This window comes from Antechinus flavipes, chromosome 3 (genome assembly GCF_016432865.1).
Source record: "Antechinus flavipes isolate AdamAnt ecotype Samford, QLD, Australia chromosome 3, AdamAnt_v2, whole genome shotgun sequence".
In the NCBI taxonomy this organism is placed as follows: domain Eukaryota; kingdom Metazoa; phylum Chordata; class Mammalia; order Dasyuromorphia; family Dasyuridae; genus Antechinus; species Antechinus flavipes.
Window position 1 is genome coordinate 307,355,114 of NC_067400.1, and position 18,149 is coordinate 307,373,262.

General features: G+C 35.8%; 1 protein-coding gene and 1 long non-coding RNA gene across 2 annotated transcripts in view; one reads left to right on the forward strand and one right to left on the reverse strand.

The window, feature by feature from the left end:
* LOC127554087 (uncharacterized) overlaps positions 1-10,640 on the forward strand; it is a 51,322-nt gene extending 40,682 nt beyond the window's left edge. Inside the window, exon 3 of the long non-coding RNA XR_007951889.1 lies at positions 9,150-10,640. This is a non-coding gene — a long non-coding RNA (uncharacterized LOC127554087). The remainder of the gene's footprint in view (positions 1-9,149) is intronic.
* ZBTB20 (zinc finger and BTB domain containing 20) overlaps positions 1-10,725 on the reverse strand; it is a 56,653-nt gene extending 45,928 nt beyond the window's left edge. The window contains exon 1 of the mRNA XM_051985322.1: positions 10,638-10,725. The gene's annotated coding sequence lies outside the window, so the exon portion shown is untranslated. The remainder of the gene's footprint in view (positions 1-10,637) is intronic.
* Positions 10,726-18,149: the final 7,424 nt, after the last annotated feature.

Genomic DNA, 18,149 nt, shown 5'->3' on the forward strand with positions numbered 1-18,149 from the left:
TTAGGGAGATTCTAAGAGATGGTGGAAAGAAAAGCAGGCAATCTATGTATGTATGTATGTATGTATGTCCAGCAGACAATCTGGAGATAGAATGTCACATGTGAAGAATATTAAGAATGTTATATTAGAGGAATGAAGAGATCCTAAAGGTAATATCTGAAAAGAAAGGTGGGGGTCATGTCATGAAGGGCTTTAAGTGCTAAACAGCAGGCTCCAATTTTGATGCTATCAGCACACTACTGTCCACAAATAGGAGCTAATATAATGGCATTGTCCCTTATCCATATGGAAGCCCTTTTCTAACTGGATTATGTGATAGGTATCCTCTATGAAATTGGCAAAAATCTTCTTTAGGCACAATATTCCTATATTATGCTGTGATTAATATTAGAGGATTGTTGAACCAAACTATATTTGTTGATATTTTCCCTAAGGAATCTTATATAATTTTGATATATGTGGGAGATGCCCAGTTGGAGAAGACTTTTTTAAGGCAGTGTTTTTTTTTTTTTTTTTTTTTTTTTTTTTTTTTACGAAAACAAATGCTTTTTTGAAGTCAACAAACAACCAGCACAGTAAGATTTTGCCACACCTTTCAGTCAACTATATGAGGACTGTTTTGCTAATAGACACTATTTGTAAAATACTCCCTATTTTATTCTCAAATCTACATCAAGGATGTTCTCAACTATATGCAGATTATTATTATCATAAAATTTTAGAGTGGACAAAGTAGACATAAGGGATAGTGGTTATTGACATTCTAGGGATCACTTTTTTTGAGTGATAGCAGGGTCTATACTGATGAAATCACTTATCTTATTAAATCCTAATGCTTCTTGATCATCATTTGTTATTCTCCAATGTGATTCCTTTGTTCCAGCCACTTCAGTTACTTGGCTTCTACTCCAACACATTTCACTTATAGTTATTTTTCCTCATGCTGCTCTCTTCACCTTCCTCCCCTACTCTCTATCAATGCAAATCACACACATTCTTCAAGTGGAAGATCTAAGGCTTTTCTAGGAAGCCTTTCTTTACTAACTTCTTCCCATAGGGATTACTTGCTTTCTTTTATGTTAATTGATCCCTTCGATTATGTTAACTTGCACTTTCTTTTATTCTCTAGCTTGTCTTCTTAACTGGTCAGCAAGTTCCTTACTATTGGGGCAGTCTTTCCTACTTCTTTGGGTTCTTTCATACTGTCTAGAGAATATTTAATACAGGTTTTCTAAGTGAATGGTCTCAGACCTGTATCTCTGCCTTAGAAATATCATTTCCATCACAGTAAGAAAACAGTATGTTACCACCGTTATGCAATTTGCTGGTGTGGTGTCAGTGAATTAATAATGGTGACTTGTATGAGAGAAATTTATGGATGGGGCCCTCTTGAAAATTGGTGGAAAGAAGGACCACATTAAAAAATCGACAAGCATGTTCTTTATTTTACCTAGAAGACATAGCCCTGAGGGCACTAGTTGATGTATGTGTGTGTAGAGATTTATTTAAATTTGGTTGTGGAAATCATTGACAGATATGGAGGAACGTTAATTTTGTATAATGAAATTTGCCATGGGCAGAGGAAGCACATATGAAATTGTCACTAGCAGCTGCAGATAAGAATTAAAGATACACTATAGTAAGAGATAAAATGGCAAGATGAGGAATAGGACTCTAAAAATAGAGTTATCAACCATTAGAAGAAGGAAATAATCATCACTTTATGATTATAAATGTTAAGGATAATAATTTAGGGTGGCTGCAGATAGGGTACTAGCCAATAATAATTCAACTTGAAAATGAGAGGTAGTTTTGGGGGGCTTTATAAGAAAAAAAAGCCACACTAGCTAAAGGCCAGGAGCATGTTGATAAAAGATTTCATATATGAATTGTGTTAGAAATCTCTTCCAAATCTGAGATTCTATTGTGACATCTACAGGTGACTGCTCTTTTTCAGGCCCAGATTGTTTTCATTTTGACAATTTCATTGGTGAGATTTGTGGAGTGATAGTTCAGTCCATCATCATCAAAGCTGCCCCTGATTTTCTAGTTTTTACTAAATACATGATGGAAGAGAACACCCATAAAATGTTAAAGTTCCCATTATTGTTTATTTGGTCTTTTTTTTTTTAATTGGGAAAAGCTAAGTGTCTCTTAAGAAAATTTGTATTGGTCATAGTTAGTGGAATAATCACAGTGGGAAAGAATAATCAATTATAAACTGTTTCAATGTTTAGCTGAGCTAAGGCTTGAAAATAATAAGAAAGTCATTCTAGTTTATTGTGTGACAGACAACCAGACATCAGTGAAGTAAGTAACTGGGAAGAAGCCACTAACAGCCAGCAATCAGTTGAATGAGGGTGCCATAAAAAAAGGTCAAGTTTTATGTCAAGAAGAAGATTGTGACAAACTTAAAAAAGATGTGGTTTTAAAAGTAATTATGCTCTCAGAGGTAGCTATGTGACATAGTGGATAGAGAGCTGGGCTTGGACTCAGGGAATACCGAGTTCAAATCTGGTCTTAGGCACTTACTAGCTATGTGATCTTGAGAAAGTGACTTAACTTGGGAAAGTCTTCTTCAGTTTCCTTATCTATAAAAGAGGAATAACAATAGCAATGACTTCTCAGGATGGTTGTGACTATCAAAAGAGATAATATTTGTAAGGGCTTAGTGTTGGAATACAAGAGAGCCACCTGACATGGCTGCTGGAGATCCAACCCAGACCTGCAGAATGGATCTCCTCTTGTGAGAGGATGATACAAGGAGACTTAGAGGCAGTTGCTATTCTCTGACCTCTCTGACTGAGAGGCCATTGTGTTGTCTGACCTTTCTCCTCTTCCCTCTGCCTCCAATTTATCTTATTCCCAGTCCGCAACACCTGTGTCAGCAAAGGCTGCCCTGCAGCTCCTTCTGATGTTATAACCCACAGCTGTGGAGGCTCTCAGAGAATTGACCTGTCGCTTAACAACATAGCACAGTGCCTGACACATAAGATGTCCCATAAAAATGGTGATGTTCCTCCTCTTCTTCATCTCTTATTTCTCTCCCCACAAATAGATACGATGAGAATGAATACTATAAAAAATGGAGAATGTTCAAAAGAAAGATTCTTTGTTGGAATTTCTGAAATGACATCATTATTTATTAAGCACCAAATACGTAAAAATCATTAGGCAATGTGTAGAAACTCCTAAATAAGGAGATATAATTTAAAAAATTACAACTAGGGAGAAAATCAGTTTTCAAAAGTAAAACCAGAAGAATATAAAGGAAAAAACATTTAATTGTATAGAAAGGAAAATTTTGCCCGGACACTTCACTACTAAAGGTAAAAAGGCAACTACTTGATTCTTTATGTGTAGCAGAATAATAGATATATGAAACTCTTGGGGTGGGGAACAATTTGATCATACTGCTATGCTATGGAAGCTTCTGTAATTGCAATGACTATTATACAGAGAGGAAAAGAAAATATTCTGCCATCAAGCAGCTTATGCCATTCTAGTTTGGTTACAATAAATTAGTGTGAACCCCAAGTGTTTTTCAGAATTGTCCAACTTGTCCTGAATTCCATAAATAAACTCTTTTAAAGGATGCTGTTTTTTGCCATGTCTCTATTACAGTACTTCACAGATGGACCATTTTTGTCCTTCCAAAGTCTAAGAATAACTCTTTCAGCTATCAAGACATACCAAAATCCAGTTCAGCTGTTCCTTTGGGATTCCAGTTAGTTTAGACACATCTGCTGAGATACATGCATTTGAATCCAAATGAAGCTTTTGTTTGATTATACATTTGAACATTTATAAGTTGTTGTTTCCTCCCCCCTCTCTCCCCAAAAAAGAGGGCAAACTCCAATCATAGATCTATAGTTTCAAATATTGTCTCTGAATACCACCAGCACAAAACTCAACTTATTCATGTGAAGCAGATACTTAGGAAAGGTTATGGAAGACTTTCTCCTGAATCAGCCTTATAGTTTGACTTTCTCAACACATACAGTCAAACTTGCCAAAAAGATCTTCAAACTTGCATGAGCAGTTTTCACTCATATAGAAATATATTCGCACATGCAGACAACCCAAGTAAAATCAAATCAGAGATCTGTATGCCCTGTGAGAGTGAAATCTTTTTCTTAAATATTAAATACCATATGTAATAAAATCTAACAAAAAGTGATATGTTACAAGAGGTATTTTAAAGATAGAAGTATAATAGAATTTCAATTTTTTGATTTGTTTCTAAACCTCTCTCATTCCCCCCAAGGCTCCTACTTGAGCCTTTTAGTGAAGGCTTATTCTTTTTAGTGAAATCATTCTCTTCTACCTTCCTATTCTCCAGTTTTGATTATATGTTCTGGCATACATATTCTCAGTCACGTGTATTTTTTTTTTTTTTTTTTACCAATTCCTTTTACTCATAAACATTTTTCATGCAGTTATTCCAAATCATATTCTTTCACAACATGAATGAGATTCATTTACAGACATCTCACCAAGAGGAAAAACTATAGAGAAAAGACTGGTTTTCTAAGTCTATTGTTTTCTAAAGTTTATTGATGGAGTTTTCCACTCACCTGATTCTTATCAACTTTTTTTTTTTTACTTTTTAAAATTCTACCTGTATATAGTATCTATCTATGTATCTATTTATGTATCTGTTTATAGTACTTCTTGAACTTGAAGATGTACTGTACAATCAAATCACTTCTGCAGTGGACGTGCCCAAGTATATGAAAATTTGCTTTGGGGTAGGTCTTTTAATTCTGGACCATATGTTATGGGGTGGTCAGAAATCTTTGTATACACCCACTCATCAGATTGCCAGCCTCTTTAATTCAGAGAATAAGGGGGCTTATTTACAGAAGTGAATCATTTCCTTCAAAATATCCTTTACCCTATTTACATGCTTGCAAATTCCTTCCATTTTGTTTTTCCCCTACTGCTTTACCAAAAGAATTAATTATCTAGAGGAATAGGAACATACAGTAAGTACATCTGAGATACAGGATGAGACACAGTATGTCATCTATTAGGCCTGGCTAAGACCAGCAGCTGATGCTAAATGGTAAGGAACATGCACCAAATGTTTTTTAATCACAAAGTTAGTAATTAATTGCTCTTTAAAATACATTTTATGCTTCTTTCTGTCTGTGTACATGAAATGCACATTTAGTGCATGCCAAAAATTAAAGCATTATGGTTTAAATGTGACTGGAACGGAAGTCCAGAAATTAGAGTTAATGTTCCCACAGCAACTTTAATTCTGTCCATAGGCACACACAGTGAAGTAAGTAGTCTTTCACTTTGTGATAGTACATATATCCATACTTTTTTTTGGGGGGGGGTGAAGCAAAAGTTTCAGACCATCAGTTATAACTGGGGGAGAACTGGAAAGACAGAGAGGAGGAGAGAGGGGAAAAAAAAGAGAGACAAAAAGAGAGAGACAGAGACATAGACAGAAAAAACAGAGAGAAAGAGAAAGAAAGATGGAGGGAGAGAGGGAAAGAAAGCAAGACAGAAAGCGAGAGAGAAAGAGAGAAAGAAGAGAGAGAGAGACAAAGAGAGAGAGAGAGCGAGAGAGAGAGAGAGAGACAGAGACAGAGACAGACAGAGACAGAGACAGAGACAGAGAGAGACAGAGAGACAGAGGAAAAGATAGAGGGGAGAAAGAAAAGGAGGGAGGGAAGAAGAGAGAGAAAGAGACATTAATAGTGACAGTCAGAGACAGACAGACAGAGGACATGCAAAGAGAAAAAAGAAAGACAGAGATAGGGAGGGAGAGATAAAGACAAAAACAAAGAGAAAAGGAGAGAGACTGAGCAAGATAGAAACAGACTCAGAAAATAAGAGACAAAGAAAGAAGAGAGAGAGAGAGAGAGAGAGAGAGAGAGAGAGAAAGAGAGAGAGAGAGAGAGAGAGAGAGAGAGAGAGAGAGAGAAAGAGAGAGAGAGAGAGAGAGAGAGAGAGAAAGAGAGAGAGAGAGAAGAGAGAGAGAGAGGAGAGAGAGAGAGAGAGAGAGAGAGAGAGAAGAGAGAGAGAGAGAGAAAGAGAGAGAGAGAGAGAGAGAGAGAGAGAGAGAGAGAGAGAGAGAGAGAGAGAGAGAGAGAGAGAGAGGTATTCTCCATATAAACTGTAAGAAACAATGTCCCCATGCCCAGTGTTGTGTAATCCTAGAATGAAAGACTCTGCTGTGATGCAGACACTCAAGGGGACCTTACTGTTGCTGTGGGAACCCAAACTTTGCATTTCCTGACTTTTGTGTAATTAAAATGTCAGCCTTAATGTGGCATTAATGGAGTTTGCCATTAAAAAAAAAATCTTCTTTGTTTTCTTCTCCAGGAAAAAAAAATGCTTTAAAAAGTTCAAAATGAAGAAAGTATTAAAAATTTTAAACACAGGGAATGGATTAGTAAGTCTGAAGGACTGGCTGGGGTGGGCAGGGGAGAGGAAGGCTGGTAGACATCAATGGGGAAAAATAGAAAATCAAGAGCTTACCATAATCTTCTCTATGATATAAAGCTACAGTGAAAGCATACTATCTCCAGAGCTAAAGTTAAACCCACCTACACAACAGTTTGTTAATGTGTAAAGGTTAAATTAAAAATAAAAAACAAAAAACTGCTAATGTGTAAGTACATTTTGGCAAGGACACAGAAATTAAAAAGTCTGATGTGGACAGAGTAAAATACCAGAAAGTAACTGCATAAATATAGCAGTGAACAGAAAACATAATTTGTCTGAGAGCAGGACTTTACCAATCAGGGTATCTCAAAAGAGCAAAGTAAGGAAGAATCTGCTTCTCTCATCTGTATTCCTATTTGAAAGTCGTAAGAAAAATTTGGGGTTGTTTCTGTCAAAAATACATGTTTCTATAGTTTGTCTAAATTTAACAAAGAAACAAAGAGGTATTCTCAAACAGTAAACATCATATGCTTAATAATGTTCTGTGTTTAATAGCTCTGTTGAAATATTTAATAACAGAACCAATCCAGCTCAGGTTCTCCATTTTGAGTTTAAAACTTCTCAGTCCCAAACATCTGTGGCTTTCCTGCTCCATGTGTTCCAAAAGCACATCATTGTACAGTATGTTCTTATCACTTGGGTTTGTTTATACAGTTAAGTTTCTGAAATGTGTGAGCAAGAGTGAAATTTAGATGCAGTTCAAGTATGTTAGTAAGTGCACTGAAAATTGGTAAAAATTTCAGAAGAGATATTAACTTCATCATTTAAGAAAAGCACTCCTCAATTATATTTCTTTTCATTTTTTTGGTTTTTCCCTTCTATTATTGGGATTACTGCAGTATGTAGAATGGTTTTTGTGGCTGAGAACTAGGGAGCTTAAATTTGTTAGCATTTTGCTGTAATAATGTTTTGATTACTATATAGAAAAGTGATACTTTTAATCAATAGGTACTAGGCTTTGGGTTGTTTTTCTAGTTAGGGTGAAGTGTTTGGAATAATCTACTCACACGTTCATGCCTGACCCTCTTGGTGATCAAGGAGATCACCAATTTAGAGACCTATAAGACAGAGATGCAAGTGTAAAGCACAGCACAGGGAGAAGAAACCGGACCCTCCCAGATAAAAATCAATAATAAAATTGCCTCACTTGCCTGGTCCTAAGTCATTTCATCAAGCTAGGTGTCAATTTTCTCAGTTTTTTCATCTGTAAATTGGGAAGAATGATACTAACTGACAGGAAAAGGATATTATAAGGAACGACTAAGAATAATATTGTCAAGCACATGACAAATAGAAAGGTGCTATAAAAATTCAGTAACCTGTGAATGCTCAGAACACTACACCCTAGTGAATGTTTCTGAAGTTAAGGAGACTAACATGTCAAGGACACTATTTTTAAATGCCCCAAATTTGTTAGTTATAAATGGGAACTCAAGCCTTTACCATAAAGAAATTAAGATTTTAAATTGACCTAATGGTAAGAATAAAATTTGGGAAGAAAAATGCTACTCTTAAATGTGAGCAGACCATCCAAAAACTTTAACTACTTAAAATAAATCTCTCTTCCCTCCTGCCTTAGAAAATCTTCAAATGGACAGATTTCTGTGAATCTTTCCCAAAACAATTTTCAATTTGATTTTGAGGCTCAAAGCAGGACAAACTAAAACCTAAATATATTTTTCCAGAGAAAACAAAAAACCAAACAAAATAGCAGGTTGGAACAGAGGGATAGAATCTATATTGAAAATAAACAACCAAAAAAAAAAAAAAAAAAGAAAGAAAGAAAGAAAGAAAGAAACCTATAAAGAATGAGGAGATTTCTTTGTAGTATCCCTTTTCTTCCCCTCTACCTTTGTTAGTCAACCTATTGGACAAAAATCCATTAGATTCTTTTGAATTAGTGGGATACTGTTGTTTCGGGAACCCCATTTTCACATGATTTCAGCTGATAAATAGGAACCTTTTTGGACAAATTTGGAGTTTAAAAAAAGATATGTATGGTAAAGTACAATGTTAAATAAGGCAAGAGTATTTATATTTATCAAAACAGTTAATTTTTCTTATAGCAGGTTGGGGTTAAAACTTCTACATGTTATTGTTACCCTAAGACTATGGAAAGGAACCAAGACTTGAAACTCAATATGGAAAGCTCTAGGCTCCATACTGTCATATGTCACCTTCCTAAGAGTTAAGAATATTTCATGGGCACAATGCCATTTTGTTTTCCAGTCTTTATTGTAAACCCTACAAATTATAACATAAAATTACTACCTGGTAAAAGGGTTGTCCTCTTCCTAGTATGCTGGATCACAAAACAATATTCCTTTTTCTGGACTCCTAAAGGTAGCTATGTGGTTCAATAGATACAACACCTGAATGTGGGATTAGGAAGACTTGAATTCAAATCTAATAACAGACACTGTGACCCTGGCCAAGTCATTTAACGTTATTGTTTTAGTTTCCTCATTTGTAAAACGAGCTGGAGAAGGACATAGCAAACTATTCCAGTACTGCTAGGAAAAGACAAAATGGGGTCACTAAGAATTAGACACAATTGAATAATAATGTCCTAGGGTTACTGGTGAGGATCAAAGGAGATAATATTTGTAAAGCACTTAACAGAATCTAGAGCATAGCAGGTGTTTAATAAATGCTTATCTCCTTCCCTTCCCTTCTTCCCATAGGCATCTTTACACAGAAGCCAGCTGACCTCACAGATTTCAAAGTAGGTGCTGATTTGAATATCAAGTTACTTCTCCCTTTACTGTTATTTTCTAGTATCAATTGAAGAATGTCCTCTTGATAGAGAGGCAATAAACTCACAGTGCACACTGAGACGTGTGTTTTTGGACCTGGCCAGTGGGATAATTTGTTTTTCTTGACTGCATGCTTGTTACAAGGTTTTTGTTTTTTGTTTTTTTTTCCTTTTTTAATGATGTTGGGGAGAAATAAGGTGGATTTTCATTAATTGAAAAAAAAAGAGTTAAAAAAAAGTTGGTAAGTACCCTTGACCAAGGCAAGAAGATTACCAAATCTTTGCCTATTAATTTTGCCCTATACTCAGAGGGGCCCAATGAATAGGCAAAGAAGATGTTAAGCTCATCCATCTTTTGGCTTCTTTGGAGGTCTCTTGAATAGTTTTACATCTGTACTGTTAGGGAGATATCGATGGGAGATTTGGAATCTCATTTTTCTCACTAACACTTCGATCTCTGTGAACAGGGATTAATGGCATCCTTGTTTGAAAATAATGCTTTTTTTTTTTTTTTTAAACTGACAATTCTTTGCCTGGTATTAAATATTCTTTAAGCATACAGATCCAGGAGCTATATCTTAAAACTGAATTTTCTTTGGGATAAAAACCCAAAGACATTCTATGTTGCTTTCTTTTCATTGTCTTAAATATTTGTTTTTCCTTTCAGGGACTGGGTAAGGTTTTGGAGAAGAAAAGAAAAAAAAAAATCTCCTAAACGTGATTTATCAACTTTCTTAAAATAGAATTTGGAGAAGTGGCTCCCAGATCAGTGGGAAGACAGCAAAAATAAACAGCAATGAAGTGATTTCAATAGGGAAGAGCTCATTAGGCTGCCCACTTCCAAATTTAGCCCTCAAGCATTTTTTTTAATTAAAAAATATTTTTAACCTGAATTCTTATTGGTTCAAGAGAAGTCTGGGTGGTTTCTGAATTCTTGGAAACCATTTCCTTTTCTTCTGTTAAATTTATGCTATCCTTTAACCACTTTAAAATCAATTAAAATTATAAAGAAAAAAATTTAGAAAAATAATATAGGATTCCAAGAACCAATGGGCATTTGAGATAAGATGTTTCATACACTTCCAAAATGGAAGTATCCCTGGGTCTTACTGGACTTCTGAGGTCCAACATATATTGTTCAATTTGGGAATGAAGTAAGTGGAGTTTTCTAATGTAATGTACACTAGAAAAGAGTAACTAAAAAGTTATAGTACAACCTATTTTCAGCTCTGTGATTAGTGATGTGGCCATCCTATTTATATGATGATAATTTAAATATGAATGGAGCCCTCAAACCAAAATGGTGGGAGGGAAAATGTTGGTCACAAATGAAATAGTCTGCTGCAATCCATTAAGTCAAATGAAATATATGTTCTAAGTACCATATAAGATACTGCCACTGAATTAGTGTACTCACAATCAGATGACCCGGTGTGAGCGTGTGAGTTTGTCAGTGAATGTGTTGAGTGGATGAGGACTGAATCTGGAGACGGAACAGCTTCAAAGTTCAGGCAGGGAAGGCCTGGCTTGGCGCTGCATCCACTCGGCTGAGTAATCTCATTCTCCTCAGATGCCTTCTGGTTTTCAGCTGTCTTGGGTTTCTTCCTGAAAATAAACAAAGGGCTCTTTGAAGGAACTGACTGCATATTTGGGAAAAGGCATTTTTAGAATCTGTTAAAGATAACTTGATTTTTTTCTGAAGGGGATGGGGGGTGGAGGAGAGAGACAGGAGGTCCTGTATGTCCCTTGTTTTGAAACAAGCTGATCCTTGTTTTTCCCCCTCCAGTAATGGCCTAACTGGGAACACATTAAAGCATATGGGCCAAGCAAGCAGTTCCACATTTGGTCTCTGCTGACTGCATAAAAAAGACCCTGTCCCAGTACTTTAGACAACTTGAGCTACGTATGGCTGACATTATCCAAGAACACATCCTTTTTCATAATAGTTCTAACTTGGTCTGGAAAAATACCAGTGAAGATTTTTTTTGTTTTGTTTTGTTTTTTTGTTTTTTACAATTATAGCCATCTACCCAGCAATAGTCAGTGTGATTAAAAACATGCAAACTTCCCTTGTGAAACACAGTCTATGGATACTCAAAATTATTTGTGGTATTGATTTTTAAAACCAAATACATGACTTGAAAGCAAATTCCCAGCCCTCAGGCTTTAGATGAAGCAGAATATTTAGCAGCCACTCTGGTGAATTAGTAGGTGAATTGGTGAAAAAGTAGGTAAATGAAGTAGGTGAAGGAACATTTTAACTCCCATTCCCTTAAGGATTACTTTAGGTAATATTCTACTTTTATGGTTGGTTGGGGAAGTTAGGTGAGTTTTGTTACTTCGATGGCTGGGATATATTTGGAAAGGGTGAGGGAAATTGTAGAATAACTGCTCTTTGATGTCAGAAGAAAGAAATCTAAAGAGCTATAGGTCAGCTCAGCATCTCTCTCCTTTTCAACTTATAAACAGAAACAACACATAAAAAGTCCTCTGTTACAGTCTTCCATGGATGGTGACTAGAAGGATTATTTGTGTATTCCAGACCAACCAAGCATGTTATTTTTATGGGTACAGAAATAGATTTGTTATATGGAATGTTCTAGAAATGACATTTATTGGATGGGAGTTTAAAATTCATATTCTACAGCAATATCAAGATATCTGGATCTGGAATAATATGTTTCTGGTTTAACAGGTGGCAAAATTGAGCACCTCCAGAGAGAAGCAGACGGAGATGGAAGAATAAATACCAGAATAAAAGAGAAGTGGGCAGTTAGGTTTTTTGATGTAGAGGAAACCAGTACAAATGATACAAGGTATTCTATTGTATGATTTGAGTATACAAACTTTAGAGAAGCTGTAACAAGAATCAATTGTAAAAGAAGTCATAGACTGGATTATAATTAAGTTTCATTCTAATTCAAAAGCAGTTTCCCTACTCTAATTGCTCTATCTGAACCTGGGAAGAGAATTTTGTCAGGGAGATACCAAAGAACTAACTACATCAAGATAAGTAACATACACATTCTATTTGAATGTGAAGACTAAGGAAACTATTTTATTAGGAAGATAAATAAGTTCATTTCTACTGTACACAGACCAAATCCATCCTGATTTCAGGTCCTAGTTGTAAATCTGAAAAAGATTTCAAAGTCTACCTAAAACAACCCCTTCACGTTATATTTGGGGAAATGGAGGTTAAAAGGGATTAAATGACTTGTCCAAATCATAAAAGCAGTAAATGGCAGAGCTAAAATTCAAACTCAGGCTTTGAGATTCTAAGTTTATGGGATTCATGAAGAGAAAATAAAACTTCTCCTAAAACAAAGGCATGATAATTAAGATAAAACTTCACCCCCCTTTTAAGGTACAAATTATTTTCCCCTTCATATAAATGCCCTTACTTCCCCCCCTCCTCCATTCCCACACTGATAATGTTTTCTGCCAGATATCTTCAGTTGTCACTGAAGAGACTCCATCTACTTTGGGGAATATTCATAGCACCAAAATATTGGAGTTATCTCTCGAAGACAAAAAATAAACACTTTGGCATTTGTTTCTTTTAGTTACCATTTCTTTTTGCCTTTATCTACACCTATCCTTCTACTATTTTCCTCATTCTACAGCAAAAAGACTTTCCCTGATTACAATTCCCATATGACCTCTTCCAATTTTTTTTTTTTGACCTCAATATTCTATATATTTGAGACACATGAAAGTATCCAAGGCATATTTGAAACAGTACAATTCAAAGGTCAAAAAGGCACAGGTAAATCAATTAGATTCTACAAAGTCTGTCAAATGACAAGGTGCCCAACTAACTTATCAAGCAAAAATATCAACCTTCATTATTTATATTTTATAAATTGCAAAAAATCTGGCTAACTGGAAGGCAAGATAGTCTCATCAAATTCTTGCAGCTGTTAATGCTTCTTTGTAGTCTTTAGAGGGCAGCAGCATACAAGCTGACTCCAAGCATGAATTCAGGAAGACAAAATCCCCACTAGAATCTTTCTCCTGGTCACCATGCCAAAGGTTACTTAGTTTGCCAAGCTAGCTCTCAGATCTTCTCTCTCTCTCTCTCTCTCTCTCTCTCTCTCTCTCTCTCTCTCTCTCTCTCTCTCTCTCTCTCTCTCTCTCTCTCTCTCTCTCTCTTCTCTCTCTCTCTCTCTCTCTCTCTCTCTCTCCTCTCTCTCTCCCTCTCTCCCTCTCTCCCTCTCTTCCCCTCTCTCCCTCCCTTCCCCCTCCCCCTCTCTCTTTCCTCTTTCTTTCTTCCCTTTCCCTCCCCCTCCTTCTTCTCTCCCTCCCTCTCTCTCTGTCTTTCTGTCTGTTTCCCCCTTCCCCCACTCTGCTTTCCTTTCTCTTTTATCATAATTGTAAAAATTACACACCCTGATGAAGTTTCTCTTCAAAAGGAAAAGGAAAGCCCAAATGAAAAAGTTAAACAAGCCAACAACAACAAAAACCAAGCAGGGGAAAAGGGGGAAAGGGCGGAGGAGGAGCTTAAGAACAAGAAGAGGGCAGATGTTTCGTAAATATATGCAAAGCAAAACTGGGTGTACCCTGCACACATCCACAGACAACAAGCCAATCATTGTGCATTTCCTCCAACCACATTGGCTGAGGACTACATTTTAAAATTAAAAAAAAAAAAAAAAAAAAAAAAAAAGTGGCTTCAGGCACCTGCCTTTCAACGGTCAGCCTGGACCAAATGTCCCCCAAACGCTTAAACAGAACAAAACATTTTTCGTCTTCCCACTGCACACATTTCTGTTCTGAAAAAAGAGTTCTTCAAAGATTTGTTTTTAGATGACTGGCAGCTGAGTTAGCTTGCAGGCCCCAAATGGATTTTAACTCTCTCCTGACAGAAGCTGTTAAGTTTCTTGCCTAAACTTGGTATTGATTTAACCCAGTGCATATTAGTGACTTTTTTCTTAATCAGTCCATATTGTATGCATGTTAAAAAATATGCCCCAAGACTTCAGAACTTCTGAAGAGATACTGGATCTTTAGAATGTAAAGTACATGGAAATCAGTCACATTTGTAACCTTTTTTATTTGTAACCTGTACATTTCACAAGCTTTTTGTATATACTGTGCATATACAATAATGGCAATACATTTTTTGGTCAACATATGGGAAATAAATATTTTATTTCTGTGAGCTCTTTCTGCTCTTTTGGGTCTGTGAAGAGAAGTGTTCTTTCCCATGTCCTGTGGGTTCCAACCCTCTCTCATACACATTAAACCATTCTCAACTTCTCAGACTAGTTAGATATGAAGTAGTCAGTCTAATTCTGATCAGCCACCAAAGAGTAATTGTTGGGTTGTGGACAAATTAGAAACAGACAGACAAATTCATATCCAAGATTTTTGGGATGGCAATATCCCGTCTTCCCCCAATTGCTAGACTGACCTATCTCTCTTTTTCAAGTTAATTTGTTTTTGAGAATTTCTGGAGACATTCTGGGGTTGGGAGTAAAGGAGATAAACCAAACTATAGTCTTGGGAACCCCTATCCTTGAAACTTAAGATTTCAATTTAATTTTTAATTCAATAAACATTTGTTAATTGCCTCCTATATGCAAAACACTCTGGTAGGTAATGGGGGAGATAAAAAGGTTACAAAAGACAGGGTCTCTCTCTTTGTAGTATTTACAGACTTTCTTCATTTAAAAATATTATAGGTGAACTGTGCTCAGCCTTTTAACCTAAAGAAGATACACAAAGGGTTATTTTTATAGTAGTAATGGAAGCTATTTTAGGATAGGCACTTTTTTGCTTCAACCCTTTACTATCTTTCCTTATAACTTTCAATATTTCTGCTTTCTGTATTAGCCATGCTTACTTACTGTTATGCTTGACCTTCCTGATTTTGAGGGTCAGGCATTGTATAAATAGCCGATTTGTTGAACACTATCCAGCCCAAATGCAAATCAACTCTTAATTTTGTTTTCTTAGTATTTGTTTTTAAACATGAAATCTACTGCTCTAACATCCATTTAAGACTTTTTTTTTTTGCCCATTGGAAATGACCTGATCCTTATATGTCACATAGCAGTTCTGTAACTATAACAACTCTCATATTATGCATTAATACTATGTATTAGAGTTATCTGGATTGGTTTTTTATTTCACTGTAAGCTGACTATCTTATTTGTCATCTTTCTTGGAATCCCATAAAGCACTCTATATACAGGTGATACTTAATAAATGTTTATTGTATTGAACTATTTTTTTTTTTAATGTTCTCAGTCCTTTAAAAATTCTAAGTTAGTTTTGAGAGATTAAGTTAACTTTATCCTGTCTTTCCGGAAGGCCACACAATAAAACAGAACAGAATCAGAATTCCCCATTAACCATCTATGTATTTTGTTGCCCAGAATGGTAAAACCACAGAATGCTCAATTCACTGTATGTATTACAGCATATTTATTTAAAATATCTTTACCTTTGCATCCCACTGGTGGCTAAGGATGTTGTTTGGGCAGTGGAATGAGAGACATTAGGCTACAATCCTATCTTCTGAGTTAACTCTATTGCCTGCTTTCTGTTAATTATTTCCTATTTATCCTGTACATAGTAGCTATCTTTGTGTATATTTGTTAGCTTGTGGTCTTCTTCATTAGATTGAAAGCTCCTTAGGGATAAGGACTGTCCTTTGTTTCTTTTTGTATCCCCAAGCACAGTGCCTGGCATATAGTAGGTTCATAATAAATGTGGATTAAATGATTGATTGATAGTGCAGAAAAGGTTTCTAATCAGCAGATGGAGCTGGAATTCATGAAGTGCCCTTGTCTTTCCCTATATCTCCTGTGTGCCTCCAAACCAAGCTTTGTCTTAATGCAACTGTACTGCTTGTGGAGATTTAGTCTTGTCACAGAGGAATCCCCTCTCCCCCTCCCCGCACCCCCCACCCCAAGTGTCCTTTTTCTGGTAACTAATGCAGCATCTTAGTCCTTTATACTCTTAAAAATGAAATAAAGTGTTTCACTAAAAATGGCATGCAGAAAACTATTTCTGATCTTCTTCCATCTTTTCATTTTACAATCCTCTAAACTCATCAGTACTTTAAGGAATTTTAGCAAAAAAATAGTTTGGGAACTTCTGTTCTTCATTAGTAGCTTATAATTTGCTTAAATTGAATATCAGAGATCCATCCATTCCTTGGTTAGCAAAAATTATTTCTCAGGTTATGTGAAGGATTAAAGATACAAAATGGCTTGCTTATCCCCCTTGACTTTGTATTCCAAAGAGTCCTCAGTTCTGGGAAGAGAAAATTATATAGAATGATACCTGCCTCATACCATATAGTAAAATGTTTAAAATGACAACAACTGGGTTTTTCTGAAATTGCTAATTATGTTAGTCTGCATGCATAGGTTTTAAATAATTCAAGCTTCTGGCTTTTCTAGTAAAAAAAAAATCAGATATTCATCTGCTATTTTTAGCAATATTTAATGAATACTTTATATCAATCTTTCAGAGACATTTTTTTTCCTGTAGGTATAGCATTCACATCCTTTTTAATTTCTTCATCCACCCTATGTAAGCAACAGAGAGGAAAAAGATCTAAAATGATCAAACTGAGGTATTACAAAACATATGTGCATATAAGTTTATCTATCTATCTTTCTGGCAAGAGTAGCTTCTCTCTCTCCACTAAGCTGCCAAAGTGATTCTCCATAAGCATAGATATGACCATGTTACTCTCCCATTCAATAAACTCCAGTGGTTCCCCATTGTGTCTATGATCAAATATAAAATTCTTGGGCATTTAAAGCTCCTTAAATCTTGATATCACCTTATCTTTACAGACTTATACATTATTCCCCTTTTCATGATCTATAGTCCAATCAAACTAGTCTTTTCTGTTTCTTAGAAATGATACTGATTCTCCCATCTTGGGTCATTCTCCATTCCATGCCTGGAAAGCACTCCCTTCTTATCTCTCCATCACAGAATCTCTAATTTCCTCCAAGATGTTGCTCAAATACTAGTTTCTACAGAAAGCCTTTTCTGATTTCCTCACTTGATAGTGGTCTTCCTTACAAGTAGTATATAGTTAACTACTTTATACTTATAATATGTATAATATTCACATACTTATAGTTTATCCTCTCTAATAGAATGTAAGCTCTTTGAGAATAGGGATTATTTGATTTTTTTCTTTATATCTCCAGCATTTAGTACAGTACCTAGCACACAGTAGATGCTTAATAAGTATTCTTGGTTTTGACTGAATCCTGGATTTGAAGGTACAGAGATCTGGCTTGAGAACCCCAAAAAGTCTCCAAACAGAAGAGCTGTATAGGTTGGGCACAGGGCATGATGATCTCACTAGATAATCATGTTAAAACACCAAGCAGGGCACACATATTTGACTAGGATGGTGTGAAATAAAAAGAAGCTTTGAGATTTGAGCAAAGTTTCACAGTGCTAAGTCAAAAGGCAAATATCTGACAAGAGTCACAGTCACAGGGTGAGCACAGGTTATCAAGCAGAGGACCCCTCAAATCTATGAAGTGTTCAGAGTTGTACCATCAGAGTAGCACCAAACTGCCCTGGAAGGCCTCAAAATAGGAGGGTGTGCAACAAGATGGGACACACCTCACAGGCCTAGCAACAACAATAACAAACTATGAGAGAATGATGACCCAATTTCAGTTGCCTTTAAACAAAAATTATATCCCAGAAAAATAGCAATCTGAAATTTTACCTGTATTTTAATTGTAATAGCTATTTCTTTTCCTTTTGAAAAAAATATACAGTGAATCAAAAAGTCTTTTATATAAGACAGAAGATACTCACAATAATTTTCAGATAAATGGCGTTACTCTTCAGGTAAATCACTCCAAGGCTGGGACCTAGTGCAGATGTTCATTGGGACAGGGAATAGAAAGCAGCTGCATCTGTACTGGGAAAAAAT